This window comes from Pseudochaenichthys georgianus, chromosome 9 (assembly GCF_902827115.2).
Source record: "Pseudochaenichthys georgianus chromosome 9, fPseGeo1.2, whole genome shotgun sequence".
In the NCBI taxonomy this organism is placed as follows: domain Eukaryota; kingdom Metazoa; phylum Chordata; class Actinopteri; order Perciformes; family Channichthyidae; genus Pseudochaenichthys; species Pseudochaenichthys georgianus.
Genome location: NC_047511.1, coordinates 35,767,181 through 35,791,367, shown reverse-complemented (window position 1 = coordinate 35,791,367; position 24,187 = coordinate 35,767,181). Strand labels below are relative to the sequence as shown.

The following is a 24,187-nucleotide window of genomic DNA, read 5'->3' as shown; positions in this document are numbered from 1 at the left end:
GCGCTCAGTGGAGAGCTCAGAAAAATCTGCAAGGTAAAGCACTATTATCAGGGGTGCACATAACTTTCTTAGTGAGTTACTGAAATGAGTACCAGGAGATAATGTTTGGTACTCAGGGCTGCCCACGCAAGGTTATGTGTTCAGCCCCTCTGTTTCGCGCGGTTTGTCGGTGGGGGTGTGGTATTGAACGTTGACGGGAGGGGTGGGCGCTAGTGGAGCACGCACGTGGAACTCGCGCTGGAAGTTGTGGCACAATTCCGTTGTACACACCAAGCCCCCAGGAAGTGCGCCAGACTCTGAGGAAAATATTCGTTGTGGCCAAACGGCGGTACTACACTTCCGTATCAGTCGCTGCGCATGGAAATACTTTTTCCCATTGTCTAACATCGGGAAGAGACGTCTGTAAATCGTTGGAATTTTTTTTTTAAACTAAATGAACTACCCAGTATGAACATTTTGTATAGCCCTTATACATTCGGTCCTCAAGTTGTAAAATGTGGTAATAACGTTATTCTGAGTTATTTTCCTTGGCATTATGAACGCGGATCCAACCCACGGGCCGGCCGCACGGCACGTTCATGTGACGTGTTCAGTACTACATGAGTTGTACCTTTACCCATGGATGCACAATAAGAACGGATTATATGAAATATGAATACTTTCGTGACGTTTCACTCTCTCAAAAGTTGGGCCATTTTGTCTTCATGCGCCAATGAGCAACTATTTTTGATAGGAATTAACGAGGCCCCGCCTCCCACGCTGTGGCCAGTTCTTATTATACATCCATGGTACACACCGACGTTAACAGCAGCTCCGTCTGTGCGTACGGCGACTGGATCTTTCGTCCAGTGTAAATGCTTCACAAGTCCGCCGGTAGAAGATGCGCTTAGTGAGATAAGTGACGGTAAGCATTTCAGATGTTTGCCGCGTATGCGTACCAGTTATGTGCACCCCTGACTATTATACACACACACACACACACACACACACACACACACACACACACACACACACACACACACACACACACACACACACACACACACACACACACACACACACACACACACACACACACACACACACACACACACACACACACACACACACACACACACACACACACACACACACACACACACACACACACACACACACACACACACACACACACACACACACACACACACACACACACACACACACACACACACACACACACACACACACACACACACACATAGTGCTGCGTACCTGGACTCACATTCAGGTTCAGGTCCGGACTCAAGTCCAGAGGTTCAGGTTCAGGTCCGGACTTATAAGTCCGGACCTGAACCCATGTCTTGTGTCAAGTTGTGTGAGTAACTAAAGTGAACTTATTGTGAGCTAATTATCAATTTAAAATTAACAATAATCAACTCAAATTCAAACTCATCAGGTTTATTGTGCTCCCATCTAACTTGTGTCCACATTTCTCTACAAAGTACAAATGTAGAAAAAACACTTTTTGCCACTTAGTCTACAAATGACTTATGACAGCAACTACAGTGAACTACTACAAAGTTCAAACATTTATTTCATTTACCAAACTAAAGTAACCAAACAGTCCCTGAGCTGACTGAGCCTAAATCCCTAAAACGTTGCTGAAAGGTAGAGTGTAGAGTAGACTATACGCATTACACTGTTACACACCTACTATACAGTATAGGCTAAACTGTAGTGACTGTACAGTCAGAGCGTACTGTCTGTACATTTTCTACAACTCTACATGTGTACATTATACAGTACATACTACATACATAGTGATGTACATACATACTGTTAGAAATTAAAATCAATGTTGATATGGCGTAATTTTGAATTAAATACACTATTTAATTTAAATCAGTTTTATTCTGAATAAAACGGAAGTTCACACTATTAACTTAACTAATACTTTTATTCTGAAAATTCTTCACTTCCGGTTAGCATTAGCATGTGGCGAAAGGCTACGTTTTCAAACCGTGAATCGAAGGTGAAATGACATGTGATGTTGTACACTGAGCACACTGGGATTAGCACTCATTTATTGACGCTGAATAACGTTTATCAGGGAATGTTTAAATAACAACAGACACCAGAATATACGTAAGTGCTAGTTTTTTTGCGAGTCCAAGTACCGGTTCCCGACGTTCCGGTTTTAACCGGACTTGAACCGAAACTTTTTACAAGTCCAGTACCGGTTCGGCTTGCCGGTACACAGCACTACACACACGCACACACACACACACACACACACACACACACACACACACACACACACACACACACACACACACACACACACACACACACACACACACACACACACACACACACACACACACACACACACACACACACACACACACACACACACACACACACACACACACACACACACACACACACACACACACACACACACACACACACACACACACACACACACACACACACACACACACACACACACACGTTCTCACTCCCATCCCGTCACATATTGACAGACGGTCAGGACCTCTCCCCGTCGCTATATTACGTACAGGGTACCCCTTGCCCGTCAGGCTTCTACGGGCAGGGCATCCCATAGACCTTTATTGCGGACAGCGGACCCCTTGACCGTCAGGCTTCTACGGGCAGGGCGTCCCATAGACCTTCATAGACCACGTGATCAACAACGATGGCCGACCTTCGTGTTATTCTCGGTGGGAAATGCCTATTTTAAGGTTCATTTGGCCATTAAAATGTGTTTTGATGTCATTTTATGCGAGTAATGAGTTTTTATTTCTGATTATTTGTGCAGTACATGTACATGATGTTTAGTTTGCTAGTTATGACGAAGATTACTTCATGAATGTGTACACATTCATGGTTGCTAAGGTGGTTGCTATGGACGCTGCAACAGCTCCCAGACCACGTGATCAACAACAATGGCCGACCTTCGTGTTATTCTCGGTGGGAAATGCCTATTTTAAGGTTCATTTGGCCATTAAAATGCGTTTTGATGTCATTTTATAAGAGTAATGAGTTTTTATTTCTGATTATTTGTGCAGTACATGTACATGATGTTTAGTTTGCTAGTTATGACGAAGATTACTTCATGAATGCTAACGTTTTTTTGGTGGAAATGTGTTTTTTCACAGCAAAGTCACCCTCTGTACTTGGACTTATTGGGAGAATCTAAAGGCAAGAACATCCCAAATATTAATTTAGGTCTTTATTGTAGACCTTTAGTGTTGCCGTCTGTGAGGAAAATACATGGGGCTCAGAGCCTCGTATTTTTTAAATCTTTTTTTCCTTCCAATTTGTTATTCTTTTCAAAATAACACACTGTTATTTACTCACCAATAACACACAATTATCCTTGCTTTTATTTATTGGTTTAATTCCATAATCTCGGTCTTTTTTGGTGAATTTCAAAATAAAAATAACCGGAAACAGACGTAGCATTTCGAGCGATTACCCAAGATTCTCAGCTACGCTGATTGGATGTTTTAGCCGCAATGCATGCTGGGATTTGGTGTTTATATTATATGAAATCCGGAAAACATTTTAAAAGAATAAAATAATACTTAATTCCGAGTGCTCTTGCTTTTCTCTTTGAAAGTCATCACATAACGGCATTGTAATACACGGTTCGGCTGCATTAAATATTACAGATCTGCCGTAGTTCTTTATTTATAGCGCCCTGATGAGAAGACCTTTGGAAACACTGAAGAAATGCCGCCAAAACTGAATACTTGACGTGGATCATAAATATATCAACAATTAAAAAACATCTTCAATTTCTCTTCACACAATACGTCTCCTTGCAGTATAAACACTAATTCGGCTGACTTTTACATTTGATATAATTCATAGATAGGTTACCGCATAACGGATAGGTTACACCATAACGGTGCACAGCTGATATAAAAGGACTTGTAGTTCTCATTCATAACACTCCGTTCGATGTCTCACTATGGGATGCGCCTCATCGCGGGGGCAAACAGAAGCATCAATCTCATTACGCCAATCCTGATTGGCTGGTGATCTTGACGTCAACGTCAGGGGAAATCACCCCCTATAAGTAGCCTGCGCCACGACGCATGCGTCATTCAAACACCTCTTCTCGCTTCAGAGCAGATCTCTAACGGTAGCCGGGCTAGCTTAGCTTAAGTGTCCTTGGGCAAGACACTTCACCTGAACTTGCTCCTGTGGGTATTGTCCACAGTATCTGACCATTGCATGTATGATATATGTGTAATGTGTGTATATGTAAAGCGCTTTGAGTCATTGAAAAAGCGCTATAATAAATGTAAGGAATTATTATTATTATTATTATTATTAACAGTCCACAGACTGAACCAAAAGCTAATTTCGGTCGACGGGCGTTAGCCGGCTACCCTATTCTGCCTCGCAGAAGAGTATAGTACTAACACACCAGTTAGTATTATAATCAACCTCGCCGTTCTTCCTCTGGAATTAAGGTAAGGTTTTGATTCTCAAGCTAGCAACACACCCGTTGCCAGCTTGTGTTTTTTCCCTCACTGCCGACACCACGGTAGCGAGGACGTTTTTTCTTTTCTCTTCTCACGGAGGAGAAAAGGATTACAGGAATATTACCACACCAGGTAATATCCTTTGAGAAAAAAGACCCACGCTGTCCTTTTTTCCCCGGATTAAAGACAGATCGGTAACACTTTTTTTCTCGACGTACCTGTTACGAGCGGGCCCTCTCCACGCCTCACGGCGAACGAGATGGACGCCTCTCTCCCTCACACCAGAGGAGTCAGGAATTCTGAGGCTCGGTGCTGCGGTTGCGGGTTGAAAGTGTCAGGCACAGACTCACACCAGATCTGTGCCCGCTTCACTATGAAGAGCCTCCGCCGAAGGTTAGCACAACAAGCTAGCCTGTCGGGACAGGACCCCCTCATGTCCACTGGTTTGCCGGCTGGCAATCAAGACACGGGGGCGTCCGCCGCAGAGATGGAGCCCCTCACTGGGTCGGTCTGGGGCTCATCGACAGCGGCAACCGCAGAACCGGAATCCCGCGCCATATCAGGCCGGGACTCGGTGGCGGCAAAAGACGCGGGAACGGGGCCCCACGCTATACCAAGCTGGGGCTCCCGGCTGGACCTCACCATGGTTTCACCCGCGGAGGATGTCCTAGAATTGGATTACATGGAGGACGAAGAGGATGCCTCTGAGTTCCTCCTGTCTGATTCGGACGAGCAAGAAGACGACATCTTCGTGTCACCAGCTCAGGCTGCAAAGCCGGGAGCGATGTCTGCTCTCCCGGGCGATAGCACACCAGCTTCGCCCTGTCTAAGCATGGACCTGCAAGCCGTGTGTCAGCGCGCTGCGGCCAGACTAGACAAGTTGGCCGAGAAAATCTCTGGTTCCGGCTGCAGCTCAGGCTCAGCCAACCCAGAATTTCGGCCAGCAGTCGAGGAAGAAGAAGCGAGCGGCGTGACAGCCCCTCCTTCTCCCCTCCGTGAATGTGTTCCCGCCGCCTCGAGAGATGCCTAAACGCCATCCTCAAGTCCGCACAAACACATGTCACACGTTGGTTGATTCCTCCAGGCTTCAGGCCGAGGGCGCAGCTCAAAAAAATGAAAAGGAAATCAATAAAACCAATAAGCAGCCCGCCAATTTTCTCCCCTTTAGAGAGCAGCTACGGCATCTCTCAAAAGGCGGATTATTGACGGGTCTGTAAAGGCACCACCGCCACACGCAGTGCCGGCTGGAGCTGTAAAGGCACCACCGTCACACGCATGCGCAGTGCCGGCTGGAGCCGTAAGCATGACATCTCAGCTGGCTCTAAGGAGCATAAAGCAGGAGATACTCACGACACCCAAGCTGCCTCGAACTCTGCTCGGTTTAAAACACCGAAGACGCAGAGGCGCAGCCCATCCAGAGTCCCCAGCCCAGGCTGGAGACAAGGGCAAGTTGGCCGAGAAAATCTCCGGTTCCGGCTGCAGCTCAGGCTCAGCCAACCCAGAATTTCGGCCAGCAGTCGAGGAAGAAGAAGCGAGCGGCGTGACAGCCCCTTCTTCTCCCCTCCGTGAATGTGTTCCCGCCGCCTCGAGAGATGCCTAAACGCCATCCTCAAGTCCGCACAAACACATGTCACACGTTGGTTGATTCCTCTGTCATTAAACATTTGCCGCTGACGCATCCAGGCTTCAGGCCGAGGGCACAGCTCAAAAAAATGAAAAGAAAATCAATAAAACCAATAAGCAGCCCGCCAATTTTCTCCCCTTTTGAGAGCAGCTACGGCATCTCTCAAAAGGCGGATTATTGACGGGTCTGTGAAGGCACCACCGCCACGCGCAGTGCCGGCTGGAGCTGTAAAGGCACCACCGTCACACACATGCGCAGTGCCGGCTGGAGCCGTAAGCGTGACATCTCAGCTGGCTCTAAGGAGCATACAGCAGGAGATACTCACGACACCCAAGCTGCCTCGAACTCTGCTCGGTTTAAAACACCGAAGACGCAGAGGTCGCAGCCCATCCCGAGTCCCCAGCCCAGGCTGGAGACAAGGGCAAGTTGGCCGAGGAAATCTCCGGTTCCGGCTGCAGCTCAGGCTCAGCCAACCCAGAATTTCTGCCAGCAGTCGAGGAGGAAGAAGCGAGCGGCGTGACAGCCCCTCCTTCTCCCCTCCGTGAATGTGTTCCCGCCGCCTCGAGAGATGCCTCAACGTCATCCTCAAGTCCGCATAAAACACATGTCACATCTTTGTTGTTTAAATAAACCATTTTCCGCTGACGCATACAGGCTTCGGCCAAGGGCGCAGCTCAAGAAAATGAAAAGAAAAACAATAAACAGTCCGTTAACTATAAATCCCCTTCTGAGAGCAGCTACGGCCTCTCTCAAAAGGCGGATAATAAACGGGTCTGTGAAGGCACCACCGCCACGCACATGTGCAGTGCCGGTTGGGGCCGTAAACGTGACATCTCAGCTGGCTCTAAGGAGCATACAGCAGGAGATACTCACGACATCTGCCTGGGCTTCTCAAAACAGTTATACTTTATCTGTTTTCACAAACCCAGAGAGAGTCAACCCATAAAAAAAACTAAAAACTAAAAAAAATTAAAAAAATAAAAAAAATAAAAAAAACAAAAAAAACAATAAAAAAAAACAAGTTGGGCCAACTTGCCCAACTAGTTTTTTGGTTATTATGTAATGCGTAGTGGCACTACACCCGACTTTTCTAGTGCGGGACGCGCCTACGGGTGCTGTCCTTTCACAGAAGGTGGTCACCACGGACGCAGGTCAGACGGGCTGATAGGGTATTTACGAGGGTCGCCCGGTGAGAGGTCCCTAGAGCAGAGACCTCCAGCGGGCACACGTAAACTACCCGGAGCTTTTAGCGGTGTTCCCCACCCTAAAACGCTTCCTGCCTTCTCTCAGAGGACACCATGTCCTCGTGAGGACAGACAACACGATATCGTGTATGAACCGCCAGGGGAGGTTGCGTTGTCTCCAGTCACACACACTGGCACACAAACTGATCCCTTGGAGCGGCAGACGTCTCCTCTCTCTGAGAGCGACACAGGTACCGGAAGTGATGCACCTCGGGACAGAACTACTGTCCAGAGGTGCACCACTCTATGCAGACTGGACTCCTCATCCAAGGATCGGGAGTCCGCTGTGGGTGCGTTACGGCAGAGCCGCGTTAAGTCTGTTCGCAAAAGGAGAAAATGCTCAATGACAGCTGTCCTCTTTAATGCACGATTTAAACGCACTGTTAGGCGGGGACACACTCGTACACGATTGACCTCCGGGTCCTCTGTGCGTGTTCCCACCCCTGGCTCTGTTTGGCCAGAGTGAAGGAGCAACGCCACACACTTACTCTGATGTTTCCGCCCTAGCCCGTAATGTACGGGCTGGCGGAGATATATCAGCTGTTGTGCGGGCAGCCATAGCAGCCCCCACCACGCAGGGACAGATTGTCTCAGGCGGGGGGGGCGATGCTTTACCCACGCCCAGAGCGCGGGGCACTATGGGCCTGACCCGTGAGTGGTACAATCTGAATACAGTGGGACTCCCTCAGAAGGTGAAAAAACACTATTCAGAGTGCGAGAGCTTCCTCCACCAGGTCTCTTTACGACTGTAAGTGGAGGGTGTTTGAGGAGTGGTGCCTTCAAGAAGGACACATCTCTTTTCAATGTCCTGTCGGGGTGATTTTATCATTTCTACAGGACTTGATCGAAAAACACAGAGCTTTCTCCACGATCAAGGTGTACCTGGCTGCTATTGCTGCATGCCATGTGGGCTTTGAGGGTAAGACGGCTAGCCAACATCCTTTGGTTTGCCGTTTTATGAAGGGAGCTCGCAGGCTCCTCCCTGTCTCCAGGTCGCTGGTGCCCTTATGGGACCTGGCAGTGGTTTTAAATGGGCTCAAAATAACCCCATTTGAACCCCTGGAAGGAGCTGACATGAAACATCTGTCACTCAAGACAGTGCTGTTACTGGCCCTGGCATCCGCTAAACGGGTCAGTGATATCCATGCACTGTCTGTACATCCCTCATGCACTCAGTTCGCCCCAGGGCAAACGAGAGTATTGTTGAAACCCAACCCTGCCTTTACACCAAGGGTGGTTGGTTCGTGTACCCCAATTGACATTGAGGCATTTCCTCCGCAGCTGGTTTCATCCGGGGAGCAGCAGCAGGATCTGTTGTGTCCAGTCCGGGCTTTACACACATATGTGACCTGCTCCATCGAAATCAGTCGCATTGACCCGAAGACACATTTTGAGTTGTATACACGGTTGGAAAGAGGATATTCCTAGCTTTCTAATGATATCAGGATTGTTGTTGTACTCCAAATATTAAGCGAAATATGTCACATTATATAATGACTGTCACAGAGTCCTCATTTTGAGAAAAAGGCCTTTAAAGTGTCCTCTTCTCTGGAATCCATCGATCTGATTGGTTATTAGTGGAGCAAATGATCAAAATACTACGGAGGGAAGATATTTTCGTTTGGAGGGGAAGCTCGCGAGTGTGTGGGTATACGTGTGTGCGTGTGTGTGTTTGTGTATTTTTGCGTTTGTGTATTGTGTTTGTTTCCCGGGGAAAACCCTCACGAGAAACACCGGCTGTTGTTGTGCCTGCTGTGGCGTTAAATTACTCCGTTCTCCGCTTGTAATTATGCCGTTACAAGCTTCAAAGTTATATTTATCATCTGAATTTGCCGAAACAAGTTTAATATGCTGAAAGCCAAGACTCTATTTAATTTAAATCAGATGAAAACAAACTGTAAAGGATCCTGCCGTGTTATCTATGATTACTTTACTCTTACGTTCATAATGTCAGCCGGAGGGAGGGGGGCGGCGCTGCTGGAAGAGCAGAGTGCGAGTGAGAGGTGCCTGTCTTCGTCCCTTCACAAGCTTCAAAAATGTAGTTATCGTGTGATTTTGGAAATAAAAGTTTCATATTCTGAAAGCCAAGACTTGGTTTGTTTAAAATCAAACAAAACACCCGAACCCTGAAAAAATAGTTTTTTACGTAAATCCACGTTTATTCTGAAATGAGCCGTTGCGACTTCCGACTGATTTCGATAGAGCGGGTCACATATATGGACAGATCAAAAGAGCTTCGTCTTAATGACCAACTCTTCGTGTCCTGGGCTAAACCTCACAAGGGTAAGCCTGTTACTAAGCAACGACTATCCCACTGGATCGTGGAGGCGATTGCTTTGGCCTATACTAGGGATGCCAGCGATTATTCGATTATTCGAATATTCGTTACAGTCTACATAATCGAATATTATTTTTAAAAATCGATTTTATTTATATATATTTTTTTATTATTATTTTTTTTTATTATTATTATTTATGTATTTTTTTTTTTTTCTGGCTTAGTTTCAACCAAAATATATATAAATATATATATGCTAATAATAGTAATAGTATTAATAATTGTAAATGGCCATTGGTCACACCACCAGTTTGTTTTACTGTAAACTTGGAGGAAGCCTGCGAGCAGAGCAGACTGCTGCTGCAGCAGCTACACACCGACCCCACCCCCACCTCTCCCTCACACGTGCGACTAAAGATGAACAAAGCGGCAGGTAAAAAGAGTTCCTCCTTGTGGAACTACTTCGAACATACAAGTCCAAAGGAAGTTAAATGCAAGCTCTGCAAAAAGACGTTGGTCTATCACAACTCAACCTCAACAATGCGTTCGCATTTGAGTGCGAAGCACGCCAAAGAGGTTACAGAGAAAGACGCAGCACAGCTGGCCATTACCAACTTCACTTCAAGGCCACGTCGTTGTGATAACATGCTTGTTTGTTTGTTGGTTGTACTGTTAAACATGTTCTAGTAAAGAAAACAGCAAAATTCCTCTTGTCTGATTTTTTTTTTTTCCTTTTTTTCCCGCGGGGGGGGGGGGGGGTCGAATAATCGATTATTATTCGCCAGGGCTGCCGAATAATCGATTTTGATCATGGTCAGTTTCTGGCAACCCTAGCCTATACGAGTCAGAATCTGCAAGCACCTTCGGGTCTGCGGGCTCACTCGACTCGGGGCCTGGCTACATCCTGGGCTTTGTTCAAGGGTGTTTCCATCCAAGACATCTGTGCAGCAGCGAGCTGGTCTTCGCCGCTCACTTTTGTCCGCTTTTACAGGCTAGACGTCTCCGCTCCAAGCGTGGCCCGAGCAGTGCTGGGCACCTTGTTGAGTCGGGACTCCACCTGTTAAATTCTGGTTGATCGGTGATCTTCGAGATAAGCTCGTCTGGCAATACGGGAGCTACAATATCCCATAGTGAGACATCGAACGGAGTGTTATGAATGAGAACTATAGGTTACTTACATAACCCTAGTCCTCAGAGTAACATGAAGTGAGATGTCTCACCAGACGGCCCTCCTTGCTATGGTGAAGCGAGAAGAGGTGCTTATTTTGAATGACGCATGCGTCGTGGCGCAGGCTACTTATAGGGGGTGATTTCCCCTGACGTTGACGTCAAGATCACCAGCCAATCAGGATTGGCGTAATGAGATCGATGCTTCTGTTTGCTCCGCGATGAGGCGCATCCATAGTGAGACATCTCACTTTAAAAACTATAGGTTACTTACGTACCTGGGGTTACGTAAGTAACCTATAGTTTTTAAAGATATTACTGATTTGAATTGGATTGAATTTTGAATGTAAATACTGAGTCTGAAATAGTATAGCAATATGCTGTAAAAGTATGTGAAAGCATGAATAAAACTACACATCTTCAGATGTTGTACATACAAGTGTCTGTGTGTACCTTGTGTGCACCGCCTAGTGGTTAAAGCACGTTATTGAATTATTGTTTTTATGTGTTATATTTGATTAAATAGAAGGGGCATAACGCGAAACCCGCAGGTCCCCACCAACCCGTTCACGTATCAGGAGGAACCTATTGCGGTGAGCACGTTGCAACTTCCGGTTGTTGTTGTCATCTCCGGGTATCCCGTGTGCCTGTTCTGTTGCTGATAGCTTATTAACTTAAACTTAATCGATCGTTTTAAAACTCTTGATCACGGCAACTGCCTGACGTTGTAATCACACGTTACTACAGCTTAAGCACTCACAACTCTCCTTCTCTTAGCGACTGTAACTCCACAGTTGCCTACACTCTTTTCGGGTTTGCTAACGGTAGCTACTTTAGCTTGATAGCTAGCCATGGCTCTTTCCCCACCTTCTGGTGCTATTTCCTGCTCTTCCTGTCTCATGTTTGGTTACTTCCCGGCCTCCCTTACTGGTAAGGATACATGTGTTAAATGTAGTATAGTTGTTAGGTTGGAGGCGGGAATCATAGCCATAGAAGCCCGGCTCCGCATCTTAGAAAGTAACTCAGCTAAAGTAAAGCCCATGTTAGCATGTGCGGACCGGCAAAATGTAGCTCCTCTTAGCCGTCCCCCGGCAACTCCCGAGCAGCAGGGAGGCTGGGTGACTGTTCAGAAGGGGCATAACGCGAAACCCGCAGGTCCCCACCAACCCGTTCACGTATCTAACAGATATTCCCCACTCAGCGAGACACCCGCTGAGAAGCCAACTCTGGTTATTGGTAGCTCTATTATGAGACACGTGAATTTAGAGACCGAAGCCTCCACAGTCACATGCATTCCGGGGGCCAGAGCGGGCGACGTTGAGGCGCATCTTAAACTGCTGGCTAAAGATAAACGTAAATACAGTAGGATTGTTATTCACGTCGGTGGTAATGATGTTCGTTTACGCCAATCAGAATGCACAAAACTTAATGTGGAGTCGGTGTGTAGTTATGCTAAAACAATGTCGGACACCGTAATCTTCTCTGGTCCCCTCCCCAATCTGATCAATGATGACATGTATAGCCGCATGTCATCATTTCAGCGCTGGTTGTCTTGGTGGTGCCCAGCAAACAATGTGGGCTTCGTAAATAATTGGACAGCCTTCTGGGGAAAACCTGGTCTGATTAAGAGAGACGGCATTCACCCTACTTTGAAAGGTGCAGATCTCATTTCGGCAACATTTCAGGGCTTTGTGGACGTAATCCATGACAAACTGGAGTTGAGACCAGGAGGCAGAGTCGCAGTCTTACACGCTTTTCTGCGCTCTCTCCTAGGCAGTCATCCATAGGAATCCCGAACCCAATAAAATACCCAATATTAGCGGTGTGTGTGTCTGCCCAAGGACAATTTAAGGTAAAACCTAATAGAGGTGTCATACATAATAACCTAATAAAAGTAAATGTAACAACTACTACAGTGCAACAAAACAGGAAGATTAAATGTGGTCTCTTAAACATAAGATCTCTAGCATCTAAAGCAATATTGGTAAATGATTTAATATCAGATTATAATATTGATATATGCTGTCTCACTGAAACTTGGTTGAGACATGAAGAATATGTCAGCATAAATGAGGCCACTCCACCCAGCCATGTCAACACTCATATTGCTCGAGGCACGGGCCGAGGAGGTGGAGTTGCAGCAATCTTTGACTCAAGTTTACTTATCAATACTAAACCAAAATGTAATTATACCTCTTTTGAAAGCCTCGTTTTTAGTCTTACGCATCCGACCTGGAAAACTTTGCAGCCAATCTTATTTGTTACAGTGTATCGTGCACCAGGTCCTTATTCAGAATTCTTATCAGAATTCTCTGAGTTTTTATCAACTTTGGTTCTTAAAACAGACAAAGTAATTATCGTAGGTGACTTTAATATTCATGTTGACGATGATAAAAATAGCCTTACTGTTGCATTTAACTCTATATTAGATTCTGTTGGTTTCTGTCAGAGTGTAAATAAACCAACCCACTGTTATAATCACACTCTCGACCTTGTTCTGACTTATGGTATTGAAATTGAGCAACTATTAGTCGAACCGCATAATCCTGCTTTATCCGACCATTTCTTAGTAACTTTTGAAGTACTGTTACTAGACTACAAAGCATTAGTCAAAAGCTCTTGCAGCAGAAACCTATCTGTTAGTGCTATAGCCACATTTAAGGAAGAGATTCAACCAATACTTAACTCGATAGCATGTCTGCATGTAGGGGAGGAAACTTATACAAAATGTACACCACCCCAAATTGATCATGTTGTTGATAGTGCTATAGATGCGCTGCGAATAAAATTAGACTCTGTTGCTCCTTTGAAAAAGAAGAAAATAAAACAACATAGATTAGCTCCATGGCATAATGCCGAAACCCGCAAAATAAAGCAAAAGTCTAGACAACTTGAAAGGATATGGCGTTCCACTAAACTTGAAGAATCTCGTTTAATTTGGCATATTACTCTCAATGAATATAAGAAAGCACTGCGTAAAGCGAGAGCAGCCTACTACTCTTCATTAATAGATGAGAATAAGAATAATGCAAGATTTCTTTTCAGCACTGTAGCCAGGCTGACAGAGAGCCACAGCTCGATTGAGCCTTCTATTCCCATAGCACTCAGTAGTAATGATTTTATGTGCTTTTTTAACGATAAAATTGTTACTCTTAGAAACAAAATTAATGACCTCTTGCCTTTGACCAGTATAGTGTTATCAACAGCTCCCGGAATCGTAAGTTCTAATATTACACTAGATAGTAAACTAGAATGCTTTTCAGCCATTAACCTTGAACAATTACATTCAATGATTCTCTCTTCTAAACCATCCACGTGCATGTTAGACCCAATTCCAACTAAGCTGTTGAAGGAAGTTTTTCCATTAATTAGCACTTCTTTATTAAATATTATGAATATGTCTTTATTATCAGGCTATGTTCCACAATCATTCAAAGTAGCAGTGATACAACCGCTTCTTAAAAAGCACAACCTCGATCCAGAGGTTTTAGCCAACTATAGACCTATTTCTAATCTTCCGTTCCTCTCAAAAATTCTTGAGAAAGCGGTCGCAAAACAGTTGTGTGATTACTTAAAAAACAATGATTTATTTGAAGATTTTCAGTCTGGCTTTAGAACACATCATAGCACAGAGACAGCTCTGGTTAAAGTCACAAATGATATTCTAATAGCCTCAGACAAGGGACTTGTCTCTATTCTTGTTTTGCTCGATCTTAGTGCTGCATTTGATACTATCGACCATGATATCCTATTGCAAAGACTAGAGCACTTAGTTGGCATACAGGGAACTGCTTTAGGCTGGTTTAGGTCCTATCTATCTGAACGCTCTCAGTTTGTACGTGTTAACGATGAATCTTCCACGCAAACCAAAGTTAGCCATGGAGTGCCACAGGGCTCAGTGCTCGGACCTATTTTGTTCACATTATATATGCTTCCGTTAGGCAATATTATAAGGAATCATTCTGTAAACTTTCATTGTTATGCGGATGATACTCAACTATATTTATCAATCAAGCCTGATGAAATTAATCATCTAAATAAAATTCAAGACTGCCTTAAGGACTTAAAAACGTGGATGACCTTAAACTTTTTGATGTTAAACACGACCAAAACTGAAGTTATTGTACTTGGCCCGAAGAATCTACGAAACAAATTATCTAAAGACATACTAACTATGGATGGCATTAATTTGGCCTCCAGTGAGACTGTAAGGAATCTTGGTGTTATATTTGATCAGGATTTATCCTTTAACGCCCACATAAAATCAATTTCAAGGACCGCCTACTTCCATCTACGTAACATTGCAAAAATCAGGCATATCTTGCCTCAAAACGATGCAGAGAAACTAGTCCATGCATTTGTTACTTCTAGGCTGGATTATTGTAACTCTCTATTATCAGGGAGTACTAAGAAGTCAATCAAGTCGCTTCAGCTGATTCAAAATGCTGCGGCTCGTGTACTAACCAGAGTTAGGAAAAGGGACCACATTACTCCTGTTCTGGCTGCCTTACACTGGCTCCCTATAGAACACAGGATAGAATTTAAAATTCTTCTTCTCGCCTACAAAGCCCTTAATGGGCAGGCGCCATCTTACCTTAAAGAACTCATTATACCCTACTGTCCTACTAGGGCATTGCGTTCCAAGAATGCAGGGTTGTTGGTTGTTCCTAGAATCTTTAAAAGTACAATGGGAGCCAGAGCCTTTTCTTATCAAGCTCCACATTTGTGGAATCAGCTTCCAGTTTGTGTTCGGGCGGCAGACACCCTATCCGTTTTTAAGAGTGCGCTTAAGACCTTCCTTTTTGATAAAGCTTATAGTTAGGGCTGATTAGATTCAGCCCCTAGTTTTGCTGATATAGGCTTAGTTTGTCGGGGGACATCTTACTTCTTCCTTCTCTCTGTCTATACCCGTGTACACTCATGTTCCGATTAACCCAGCTTCCCCAAATGTCTTTCTTTTTGGTGTCTATATACGCTGGGATCCGGAGTCATGGATGATCCTGCGGTCCTGTGTCCTGGATCGCGAGCGCTGGATCTTGAGTCGTGGCTGTGGTCCTGGATCATAGGTCCTGGATGGATATCCTCGTGGATTCATCTTCCTATTATACACACATGCATTTCCAAACATTTGGACTACCTATGTTGCAAATGTATTATCTTTTCAATTTACACACGGCATCTATTGCACGTCTGTCCGTCCTGGGAGAGGGATCCCTCCTCTGTTGCTCTCCCTGAGGTTTCTCCCATTTTTCCCTTTAAACTGGGTTTTCTTTGGAAGTTTTTCCTTGTGCGATGTGAGGGTCTAAGGACAGAGGGTGTCGTATTGTCATACTGATATTCTGTACACACTGTGAAGACCACTGAGACAAATGTAACATTTGTGATATTGGGCTATATAAATAAACATTGATTGATTGATTGATTAAAAAAATATTAAGAGTACATATACTTTCATAGGGGGAAAGTAGAAGGTCTGTGATAGAAATATAGAATATAAAAAATCAAGAAGATACTATAAGTGATCTCTTCAATAAAACAGTTTAGTGCAGGATGTACAAAGATATTAATAGGAGGAGGTGCAAAACAGAAAAACGAATGAACCTTTATTTAAACATTAAATAACAGATTAAGGTCTTGCTTTCCTGCAATGTTAACTATGTTGAAGCACTTATTTTAACTGATATTATACATATGGATTATACTCTTATGTATGTAGATAGAATAAGAAATGTGCAGAATATGACAGTTTAATGGTGGAGGTACACACATATTGATAGATGTCTTGGAATGCACTGTTGAGGGACCTGTGACCCAAGTTTTTCATTCATTGCATAACTACACCGTAGCTGTGTATATGATATGTCAATAAACCTTTAAAATCTTGAAATCTTGAAAGGGATGTGCAAAATAGCCATAATATATAGTCTTTAATTAACTATTAGTAGAGAATAACGAGTAATTAAGATACTTTATTACTCATTTCCATTAATGTCAATTGCAGATACATGTTTAGTCTTCTCAAGCACCAACTATCAAATATCTCATTTTACTCAGGTGTAACTAAAGTCTGATTTAAGGGTTGTTTATATTTCACATCATTAAATCAGAATCTGCAAAGTAACTCAAATAAGTATAGTGGAGTAAAAATACCAGGTTAACCTCTGAATTGTAGTGGAGTAGAATTACAAAGTATCAATGAGCTGTCATGTGGGTATATATTAATGCTGCAGATTATGGACACAAGCGATTTTCACCCATTTATTAATTATATGTTTTACATTTGATAACACCAATGTGTTTAATACTGGCAACTTCTAATTGTGGGAAAAACGAAAACGTTCAGTAGAGACGTCCCATAGAACATTTTGCGAAACACAATAGTGTAGTGTGTAGTTCTGGGGGGCGTTCGATTCCAGTTTTGGATAGTCTGGCGTGGTTTCGTTCCATTTCAAACAGCTGTTTGACGCTGCGTAACCTTGGCGCACTGCCACTCCAACATCCAATCCCAGACCTTGAAGAGTAATCACGGGGACTGTAGTCCTAAACGATAGCTGGGGATTATGGGTAGTGTAGTGTCTTCGGCCATCCTAAACTCAAAAATGTTGACAATCGCAATGATGCTCGAAATGGCCCTTACAGGCCTACGTCTGTTTCCGGTTATTTTTATTTTGAAATTCAGTTGCTGACGAACACCAAAAAAGACCGAGATTATGGAATTAAACCAATACCATTCATGAAGTAATCTTCGTGATCTGTTGCAGCGTCCATAGCAACCACCTTAGCAACCATGAATGTGTACACATTCATGAAGTAATCTTCGTCATAACTAGCAAACTAAACATCATGTACATGTACTGCACAAATAATCAGAAATAAAAACTCATTACTCGCATAAAATGACATCAAAACGCATTTTAATGGCCAAATGAACCTTAAAATAGGCATTTTCCACCGAGAATAACACGAAGGTCGGCCATCGTTGTTGATCACGTGGTCTATGAAGGTCTATGGGACGCCCTGCCCGTAGAAGCCTGACGGTCAAGGGGTCCGCTGTCCGCAATGAAGGTCTATGGGACGCCCTGCCCGTAGAAGCCTGATGGGCAAGGGGTAGCCTGTACGTAATATAGCGACGGGGAGGGGCCCTGACCGTCCGTCAATATGTGACGGGATGGGAGTGAGAACGTGTTGCTTGCGCACACGTGCACTCACTCACTCACTCACTCACTCACTCGCACGCACGCACGCACGCACGCACACACACACACACACACACACACACACACACACACACACACACACACACACACACACACACACACACACACACACACACACACACACACACACACACACACACACACACACACACACACACCTATTGTCTTCGTGTTCCCCCCCTTACTTTGGTGTTCGCGGTCAAATTTGACCGGTCCTGTTTTAACTGCTACAATAACACTAAAACCATTAATCATCACCAAAGTCCATTTAACACCCTTTCAAACTGTAAATATTGTATCAGACTACTGGCATACATGAACAACTGCAGTAAATATACAAAGAATAGACACTGAACATGTATTGCGTGTGCCAGGTGTGATCCATGTGGGGGGACGGGCAGATAAGAGCCGGACATGTATCAAATTGTTCTCTCTCTGTGTGTGTGTGTGTGTGTGTGTGTGTGCGTGTGTGTGTGTGTGTGTGATCTGATCCGGATGGTTACAAATTCCTTTTCTTTATGGCACCATGGGTGTTACCAAAAATTCAATGAAAGTGCTGATGTTCAAATGTCTACTGTGAAGGATATCATAATAAAGCCTTAATGCAATCGAATGTAAAACAAAAAAGTTATGATTGATGAAAGTAGTAAGAAGACAACAGGAGGGTTCCAGATTTTGTTCGACTGTAAACTGATAACTTGCATGAATGATCAGTTTTTGCACATTTTATTTTTTATTTACAAATGGTTGTGTTGCTTTCTTTGCTTTGCTACTGATAATGTGAACTAAATATGTCCACATTACTTTAAACACTTACCTATTTTGTAAAGTTCTACTGCTGCAAATCAAAGGTTGTGTATGCTGAACGCTGTGCATGGGTCAGTATAGCTCAGTGAAGGCTCTTATGCGCATAGCAATCATTTGCAAAGGAATTTATATTCATAGCAACTGAGCACATGTATTCTTGCTGTGTATGCATTATCCCATTCATCATGAGTCATGACCATTGTTTTGTCTTTAATATCTGGGTGTAGTGAACACGGTGAAGTGAATCCATTCATTGGGGATTAAGCAAATTTTCATAAAATAAACACTATTTGTTCCCATAATGTCATCTCTTTGGGACAAATGGTAAAGACCACAGCTTTGAATGAGTTATCACAACCAAATGTAAGTGAGACAGCAATATATTACTTTAGGGCAATGGCCACAACATGGTGCCTTATGACTGCCATCTAAGATCTTTCTTGGACGAACCTGCCGCCTGGGGCCAAATGCAAATGACGAGGCCTTGACGCAGGGTTATTGGTTTCATAACTCAAGGGCCTGCCAATAGCGGTCTCATCTTTTAAACATAGAGTTGTACCACTGCTGTCAAAACGTTGTGGATTGAGATTGGATTGGAAAACTTTACAAGTCTACCGTGGAGATATTAATGCAAACTGGACTAAGGCTGAGCACGTTGAACATTCAAAGACAGATGTGAGAAGAAAGTCTGGAGGTTTATGTGATAACTCATGATCAACCTAAAGCCAGTCTTTTGACAGAATAACCTATGAGAAGCAAAACAAATGTTATTATATGGGCCTTCATTTGACATTTGGGTCTCTTGATACAATTGATATTCTTGTCTTTTAAAGTCATACCTTAGGGCTGACAGGTAAACTGGTCTGTGACAGGGCTCTTATTTCATTTTAAACGATAAACAAGAAGAAGAAGTCTCAAGGGTAAGACTATCATGCACTCTTAAGTCAATTTGACAAATGAGAAGCCATGCACACAACATTTGACAGCGTCAGTAAACAGGTGCAGCCTTGGATTGTATACTACATCATCGGCTCAACCATTTAAGACTAGCCGCAACCCACAAAATGTACAGGCTGAAAATGAACTGAGTCAATAAATAAATAACGCAAGCTTATTATTGTTCTCGCGCTGGAATTAGTAGGCCTCTGGATTTGAATTACAAACGAGTTAATCCTATCGAAGTCGGGCCATTTCAATGCCAGGACCTGTGGTAATAATGAGAGTGGTGGCTAATCAGTTGAACAGAGGAACGTATAATAGCTTTCACAGAGGCCCTGTTCTCTGAGGGAGGGGGGGTGACAGGTTTCAGGGCTATTTTGACGTGACGATCTATAGTCGCACCATGCGTACTGACAGCCTCCCTAATGGAGAGCGCATTGAGCAGAAGAAACAGGGAGAAAAGGAGGTGGAGGGAGAGAGAGAGAGAGAATCAAAGAGAGTCTGTGTGCGAGATACAGAGAGGGTGTGTTTTAGAAGATAGCTACGTTTGAGTCTGGAATTTGTTATTCTTTAAATATGAAATGCACCAAAAGATTACAGAGCAATATTTCAAAATAATTGATTTGCTGTGATTTAAAAAGGGCTAAACCACCATTTTAAATCAAGAATACTACAAGGGAGGATACACTGCATATTTGTTACGCCCTGTGCATTTAAAAAAAAAGAAATAAGCAAAACAATGATGCACCTGAAATGTAAGTTACAAAAGCACACACAGAATATAAGACATCCAATCAGCATGACATGCCATATTAAAAAATAACAAATGTTCTACTTTAGAAATGCAAAAAGGACCTTGCTAAAAGGAATTCACCATAATAATAAGAATAATAAATTATATTTATATAGCGCTTTTCTGGAACTCAAAGACGCTTTACACTATGAGGGAGGGTAGAAAAAAACAAGGACAAGCAAAGCAAAAAATATATAAAAAATATACAAAACCATGTTTAATTGCTTTTGCCACCATCATCACTTAGTGGGTTGAAATTCAGAAAAGCATCAGTGATCCAAACACTCTTCTTACTTCCATTCATGATTACAAATACAAATACACTAGGCTTAAAACCCAAGGGTGAAACAATACTCATGTATTTCCATTTTAGAAAATAAGTGTTATTTTAGGCTTCAAAGCAAATTAAACAATAATCAACAACGACAAATGAGCATTTTCGGTAAAGCATGAATGCATAGAGTAATGACGGTCATGATGGAAGCAGCAGGGATGAGAGGACACAACACTGGAGATCACAACAACACTGTTCAAAAGTAACAGCAAGCATCTTTTCAAGTGGAGGCAGAGAGGTGGTCATTGTGTGTCGTCTGAAGAGATATCATCAGGCTGTCAGCTGATGCTCTCTTCACTCAGCGTGTGAGTTGTGTGATGCATGTCTGCAAGAAACATTGGCAGCTTTCATGTGTGAATGTCAGCTGCTGCTCCGCTGTACAAGCCAACCCTCGCTCAGTGATTGATGTGAGCCTGTGTTGTGTCCTGCACAAACACTTTCATTTATTTTCTGGATCCAAAGAGAGTCCAATCTATCAGCTGTGAAAGCCTGACCAGTGGTTAAACACAAGGAAGCATCCTTTGTTTCCTCACAGATCAATCATAAAGGACTGACAAATCCAGGGTTAAAGCTACATATGTGCTCTTTCATTTGAGCTGACAGCTGCTACAAACAATAGCGTGTTTCTTATTTAGTAGCAAACACTACTTTCATTAGACTTTAAAACATAGCCGCTAATAAAAGATAAGGTTTACAACACAATTTGTTTACAATGTGTCATTGTAGAGGAGTAGCTTGAGGTATTAAGACTCACTTGATTTCATAAGAGCGACATAATTAGCTGAGCCTCTTGTTCACCCTGTTTTTCTATTAAAGAGATTGAGAGTAAACCGCTCTAAAAAAACGTTAACAACATACACTATTACGGCTATGTCACTGCAGGGGAATGCAGGGGAAAAGTAACAAGGTCTTTCTATCGCGTTGGTTGGGTCATAAGGAGGTCGGATGAGGCTTTACTGACTGCTCCTTGATAAAGATTATTGCTGATCCCAGTGAAGTGGGTCAGGCTGTGCCAGCTGACCATTTACAGCAGCAGTGGTGGTAGTGCTTTTAATCCATTATTCTGGCTTAAGACAAACAAGCATCTGCACCCGTTTTGGGTGTCGACAACTGCACTAAAACTGCAGGTACATCCACTACTTTTATTGAAAAACCTTTACATCGAGGAGATTCAGAATTGTAGTTGACTGCCAATGAATAACCCTGAAAATGAACTAATCAACTCTACGTTTCGTTTCCAATTCATCCATTTTACACAGCAATAAGTTACCAAGCCAGCCCATCAACCACCTTGTTAAACTTCCATAAAGGTCTTAAACACACATTTTACCTGCCTCAAGAATGTTACATTTACATTGAAGCTCCTAAGCTCTGAATGTGCACCCAGCCACATCCCAGAGAAGTCTGACATGGCCTAATTGTGTCAAATCTAATTTTAAACCAGCCTTTTTGATGATGGCTTCACTGGTTCACGGGCTCATGGTCACTGCACCCATCCTTCACCTTGACTGAAGAAAGTTGGCATTGCACCACCAACATGACATCAGTGCTCTCAGCGTGAACCGTGCGTACACTCATGCCTTTAGTGAGTACTTCTATTCTCCTGTGCCCTTGCCATTTTGACTTTTTCAGTCAATCAGCATTTGACAGACCACTGCACTTAAAAGTTCAAAAAAGTAAGCATCATGCAGAAACAAAATGGTTTTGAATATGTCAAATACATATTTAAATTGAGAGGTCACACAGAAGATCAGCATCATTCTTGGAAGATCGAGAAAAAAGGCAGAAATGGAGGTTGTTTTGTCAGATACTAAATGCCATGGAAATGTCAGAGCGAGTCCCTGCCTCCCAAAGGTCTTTTCTTTTCCTGATTCTAAGGTTTGTTAGAAATGCCAAATTGTATATGGAAAGATAATTTAGCTGTAACCTAATAAGATTCAAGATAATCAGACAGAGACTGGCTCCAACCTCTTTAATGGTAGTCTATTCTGCATTCTGCAAAGACACTGTTACTTATCCACTTAACCTTCACTTCAATTATGCTTCTTGAGGTCTCAGAGGCTCGCTGCAACCACAGGGCTTGTGAATTTATGGTGTTTGTTGTGATGGCATTTCTTCTGCTCCTGTAATGGTCTGTGCAAATGTTCAATTTGTGTTCACATGGAATTCGAAGTTGACCCCTCTGTCCAGCACTACTTTACTCCACTATACCTTTAAATAGGAACTTGTTTTCCGCTGCTGTATTCATGCTCTGCATATCGTACAGATAACCTTTGCGAGACAGTGTGCTCATGCGGAGCTGGAGCTGAAACCATCTTTAGAGAACATGTGATGATCTGAAAAGACGGATGTTCAAAAGGAACAATATTCTCAATGTGGATATTTGATTACCGGTGTCTCTTCATATATGTTGCCCATTATAATTGTAACCAGTTTTAAAATAGGAGGGGAAACATATGTACCGTACTTTTCGGACTATAAGCCACGACTTTTTCCCCCATTTTTTTTGTACAGCTAACGGCCACTAGGGAACCTCCTAAAGCTATGGATTTTACAGGTACAATTAACCACCTTTAACTCTATGGGCTCTATGACCGGTCCGCGCCCGCCACCTTTAAGCGGCGGGCTCCAGCAGGAAAAGCTGAAGGCCGAAAAAGAGTGAGACAGGTAGCGCGCCAAAGTAAAAGTGGAACCGAGAGACAGAACGAGAGGAAGACAGACGGACAATTTAGCTGCTGCGGTTTATATGCAGGTGCGCTTTATAGTCCGAAAAGTACGGTATATGTCATTTTAATGAGCAGATAATGTTTTCTGTGTGAAAGAGATCAGATTTAATAAAGAAAATATTTTCCTTCAACACATTAAAGGTCCCATGTCATGCTTTTCCGGTTATTACCCGTCCCCTTGTGTGTTATGTAGCTTTTTCTGCATGTAAACCGTCTGCAGAGTCACAAACCCTCAAAGTACACCCTGTAGCGAGTAAAACTCTAACACAGAAAATACCTGTCTATGCTGCCCCAGAACGCCTCGTTGGAGATTTATCTTTTTCCATTTTTTTCTTCCTGAGTATAGTGACGTGCCCATACCCAGGTACAAATGGATCAATCCGTGGAGCTCCTCACAAACACACGGCGGCTCCGCAGAATTCTCAGCCTGAACTCAGCCTGAGACAGCAATACACCGCGAAACTCAGGCTGAGTTCAGGTGAGTTTCGCGATGTCTCGCTGTCTCGCAGACCCCACGCAGCAACCAGGAAACGACCCCCAGTAATCCAGCTCACAC

At 43.4% G+C, this 24,187-nt stretch overlaps 1 protein-coding gene across 2 annotated transcripts in view; it reads right to left on the bottom strand.

Moving 5' to 3' along the window:
* edil3a (EGF-like repeats and discoidin I-like domains 3a) overlaps positions 1-24,187 on the bottom strand; it is a 136,153-nt gene that overhangs the window by 70,712 nt on the left and 41,254 nt on the right. The window lies entirely within an intron of this gene.